The sequence below is a fragment of the Hordeum vulgare genome, chromosome 4H, assembly GCF_904849725.1.
Source record: "Hordeum vulgare subsp. vulgare chromosome 4H, MorexV3_pseudomolecules_assembly, whole genome shotgun sequence".
Classification (NCBI taxonomy): Eukaryota; Viridiplantae; Streptophyta; class Magnoliopsida; order Poales; family Poaceae; genus Hordeum; species Hordeum vulgare.
The window spans coordinates 20,150,204-20,155,882 of NC_058521.1; positions in this window are offsets into that span (position 1 = coordinate 20,150,204).

The window sequence follows — 5,679 nt, forward strand, 5'->3', positions numbered from 1 at the left end:
AGAAGATCTTGGTGAGTTTATAGCTGCTGCTGGCTGGTTCATACCGCATCTAGTGTCAGCAGATGTGGCAAAGACAACTTCTATTCAGAATGGTCTCTATCTAGCAGCTAAGATTGGTTGTAACAGCTTGCAAATTGAGTCTGATAGCTCTAATGTTGTTGAAGCACTCAACACTGGAAAAAAAATGGCAGGAAGCGGCTATTCTCCTGGAAAGCAAAGAGATGAGTCTAGATTATGCACATTATGAAGTTCATAAGTGCCCTAGAGAAGCAAATTGTGTAGTTGAGTGCATAGCGAAATCATCTCTTCCTAGTAGGTCCTCTGATACTTGGGAAGATGCTATCCCAGATTTTATTTCTCATCATATTGTAAACGATCTCGCCATTATCTGAGAAATAAAGATTTGATTTGTCAAAAAAACCTCTCGCAGTCGTCCCGAGCCACATTTGACATCAGCAGGGGTTAGAGACCATTATCAAAGCCAATTCATCCAGACAAGCCCTGCCTCCCGCGTCGCCCCCCTATGGCGACTCGGAAAACTCCTCCTCATCACACCGCCATGTGCTACCTCTTGAGCTTGCGTTGGTTTTCCCTTGAAGAGGAAAGGGTGATGCAGAGAAGTAGATAAGTATTTCCCTCAGTTTGTTGAGAACCAAGGTATCAATCCAGTAGGAGGAACAAGCAAGGCTCCAAGAGTACCTACACAAATAATCAAACACTTGCACCCAACGCTATAAAGGGGTTGTCAATCCCTTCAGAGTTATTTGCAATGATGAGATCTCATAGAGATAGATATAAAAGATTGCGGAAACAAAAGTAAAATAAATTGTAGCAAAGTATTTTTGGTATTTTTGGTTTATAGATCTAAAAATATAATATGGAAAATAGACCGAGGGGCCATAGGTTTCACTAGAGGCTTCTCTCATAAAGGAAAATAATACGGTGGGTGAACAAATTACTATCGAGCAATTGATAGAAAAGCGAATAATTATGAAGATATCTAAGGCAATGATAATGCACATAGGCATCACGTCCGTACCAAGTAAATCGAAATGATTCTACATCTACTACTATTACTCCACACACTGACGGACTCCTGCCTGCATCTAGAGTATTAAGTTCATGAAGAACAAAGTAACGCATTAAGTAAGATGACATGATGTAGAGGGATAAACTCAAGCAATATGATGAAAACCCCATCTTTTTATCCTCGATGGCAATAATACGGTACGTGCCTGCTACCCCTACTATGTCACTCGGTGAGGACACTGCAAGATTGAACCCAAAACTAAGCATTTCTCCCATTGCAAGAATTACCAATCTAGTTGGCCAAACGAAATCAATAACTCGAAGAGACTTGCAAAGATATGAAATCATGCATATAAGAATTCGGAAAACACTCAAACAATATTCATGGACAATCTGAACATAAACTCACAATTCATCGGATCTCGACAAACACACCGCAAAAGAGTATTGCATCAGATAGATCTCAATGAAGATCATGAAGAACATGGTATTGAAGATCGGAGAGAGAGAAGAAGCCATCTAGCTACTAGCTATGGACACGTAGGTTTGTGGTGAACTACTCACGCTTCATCGTAGGGGCATGGAGTTGATGTAGATACCCTCCGTGATCAATTCCCTCTCCGGTAGATTACCGGAAAAGGCTCCCAGATTGGATCTGTCGGGAACAGAGGCTCCCGGTGGCAGAAAAGTATTTGCGTCTCTCTTTTTGGTGATACAGGAATATTTGGGAATTTATAGGCCAAAAATTGGGTTAGGAGACCTGCAGGGGGGCCACAAGCCAGGGGGCGCGACCCCCCCAGTGCGCCCCTTGCAGGCTTGTGGCCTCCACGCAAGTGCCTTGCCCCTACTCCAAGTCTCATGGGTGTCTTATGGTCCAAGAAAAATCTTTCCAGAGATTTTGTTCCGTTTGGACTCCGTTTAATATTCCTTATCTGCAATATTCAAAAACGTGGAAAAAACAGAAATTGGCACTAGGCTCTAGATTAATAAGTTGGTCCCAAAAATAATATAAAACAACATATTAATGCATATAAAACATCCAATACAGATAATATAATAGCATGGAACAATAAAAAATTATAGATACGTTGGAGACGTATGAGCATCCCCAAGCTTAATTCCTGCTCATCCTAGAGTAGGTAAATGATAAAAACAGAATTTTCGATGTGGAATGCTACCTAACATATTTACCATGTAATATTCTTTATTATGGCATGAATATTCGTATCCATAAGACTCAAAACAAAAGTCTAATATTTACATAAAAACAATAATATTTCAAGCACACTAATAAGGCAATTGCTTCCTTTTAAAATAACATGGTCTTAGAAAGTAATCCATACAAAATCATATGGTCTGGCTATGCTCCATCTTCACCACACAACGTATCTAAATCATGAACATCCCCGATGAAAATCAAGCAATTATTTCACACTTTTTATGTTCTCAAACCTTTTCAACTCTCATGCAATACATGAGCGTGAACCATGGATATAGCACTATAGGTGGAATAGAGTGTGGTGGAGGTTGGAAAAAGAAAGGAAGAAGAAAGTCTCACATTAACTAGGCTTATCAACGGGCTATGGAGATGCCCATCAATAAATATCAATGTGAGTGAGTAGGGATTGCCATGCAACAAATGCACTAGAGCTATAAGTGTATGAAAGCTCAAAAAGAAAACTAAGTGGTTGTGCAAAAGATGTAATCCCACTAGTTATATGAAAGTGACAAAATAGGAGACTCTCTATGAAGAACATGGTACTATTTTGAAGCACGGATGTGGAAAAAGATAGTAACATTGTCCCTTCTCTCTTTCTCTCATTTTTTTCTTTCCTTTTTTTCTTTTTTTCCTATTTTTTGGATGGGCTTCTTCGGCCTCTTTTATTTTTTTCATGGGATTCGCTAGCCTCTTTTATTTTTTGTAAAGTCCGGAGACTCATCCCAACTTGCGAGGGAATCATAGCTTCCATCATCCTTTTCTCACATGGTACAATGCTCTAATAATGCAAAATCATCATATTTTTATTTACTTACAACTCAAAGATTACAACTCGATATCTAGAACAAAGTATGACTCTATAAGCAATATGGAAGTGATGGTGCATGTCATAAAAATGAGACGGTGGTGTTGCATGACAATATATCTCGGAATGGCTATGAAAATGCCATAATTGGTAGATATGGTGGCTGTTTTGAGGAAAATATATGGTGTTTGTTTTGAGGAAGGTGGATTTAATGTACCGGCAAGAGTTGCACGATACTAGAGAGCCTAGCAAAGGTGGAAGGGTGAGAGTGCGTATAATCCATGAACTCAACATTAGTCATAAAGAACTCACATACTTATTGCAAAAGACTATTAACTATCGAAGCAAAGTATTAGACGCATGCTCCTAGGGGAAGGGTTGGTAGGAGTTAACCATCGCGTGATCCCGACCTCCACACAAAGGTTGATAATCATTAAACAAATCATGCTCCGACTTCATCACATAACGGTTCACCACACGTGCATGCTACTGGAATCACAAGCTTTAACACAAGTATTTCTTCTAATTCACAATTACTTACTAGCATGACTCTCATATTACCATCTTCACATCTCAAAACTATATGCAAGGAATCAAACTTCTCATCATATTCAATGCACTTAATATGGAAGTTTTTATTGTATCCCTCTTGGATGCCTATTATATTAGGACTAAATTCATAACCTAAACCAATTAACATGTTGTTTAAAGAACTCTCAAAATAATATAAGTGAGGTACGAGAGTTTAATAATTTCTATAAAACACAACACCACCGTGCTCTAAAAGATATAAGTGAAGTACTAGAGCAACATTGCCTAGCTCAAAAGATATAAGTGAAGCACAAAGAGTATTCTAATAAATTCAAGAGTCAGTGTGTCTCTCTCTCAAAAGATGTGTGGAGCAAGGATGATTGTGGCAAAATAAATAGTAAAGACTCATATCATACAAGACGCTTCAAGCAAAACACATATCATGTGGTGAATAAAAATATAGTCTCAAGTAAATTTACCGATGGATTGAAGACGAAAGAGGGGATGCCTTTCGGGGCATCCCAAGCTTAGGATCTTTGGTATCCTTGAATATGGCTTGGGGTGCCTTGGACATTCCCAAGCTTAGGCTCGTGCCACTCCTTATTCCATAGTCCATCAAATTTTTACCCAAAACTTGAAAACTTCACAACACAAAACTCAACAGGAAACTCATGAGATCTGTTAGTATAAGAAAAATAAATCACCACTTTAGATAATGTTGTGACCTCATTATTTATTTATATTCATGTAATATTTAATGTACACCAACTTCTCCATGGTTGATACCCCCTGATACAACCCATAGATTCATCAAAATAAGCAAACAACACAAAGAAACAAAATATGTCAAAAACAGAACAGTCTGTAGAAATCTGTTTACTTCGAATACTTCTGTAACTCCGAAAATTCTTAAAAATTAGGAAACTCTGGGAAATTTGTATGTAAATCTTGTGTACAAAATTTAGATCAAAATCATGTTCGAGTGAATTTACAAAATTCCTGAACTGAGAGCGAAAGTTTCTGTTTTTCAGCAAAATCAACTTGCAAACACCATAGACCATCCCAAAGGTCTTACTTGGCTCAAACACTAATTGAAACAAGAAAACACAATTATTACAAAGGTAATAATTTGTGCAGAACTAAAAAACAGAAGCAAAAATAAAAACATAAAAATAAAATTGGGTTGCCTCCCAACAAGCGCTATTGTTTAACGCCCCTAGCTAGGCATGATGATTTCAATGATGTTCGCATAAAAAGTAGTAATTGAGATATGCAAAAGTGCATCGTGAATAGCATGAAAAACACATTTATGTATAACCCACTTCCTATGCATAGGGATTTTGTGAGCAAAAAATTTATGGGAACAAGAATCAACTAGCATAGGAAGGCAAAACAAGCATAACTTTGAAACTTTAAACACATAGAGAGGAAGCTTGATATTATTGCAATCCCTACAAGCATATGTTCCTCCCTCATAATAAATTTCAGTAGCATCATGAAGGAATTCAACAATATAATTATCACATAAAGCATTATTTTCATGATCCACATGCATAAAAGTCTTACAATCTTCCAAGGTAGTGGGATTAACATTAACTAAAGTCATGACCTCTCGAGACCCACTTTTATCAAAAAATTCATAAGATTGAGCACTCCCCAAATATGTGGAATTCTTTTTACCTAATGTTGACACTCTTCCAAACTCACTTTCTATACTATTGCAAACCTTATTATCAATAACATATTCATCATGAGGATTAAATAAGTTTTCAAGATCATAAGAAGCATCACCCCAATCATGATCGTTACAATGAGTAGTGGACATGACAAAATTATCATCCCCAAGCTTGTAGTTTTGCATATCATTAACATAATTGAAAGTAACATCATTGAAATCATGTTTTTCAATCAAGGAGATATCATGAATCACTTTATAAATTTCTTCTTTCAACACTTCATCAAAATTTTCAGATTCATGATTTTCAAACACAACTTCATAGAGATAACCAATTGCACTCAACTCACTAGCAATTGGTTCATCATCATTTGGACTTTTGAAAAGATTAGCAAGTGGATGAGGATCCATATCAATAGA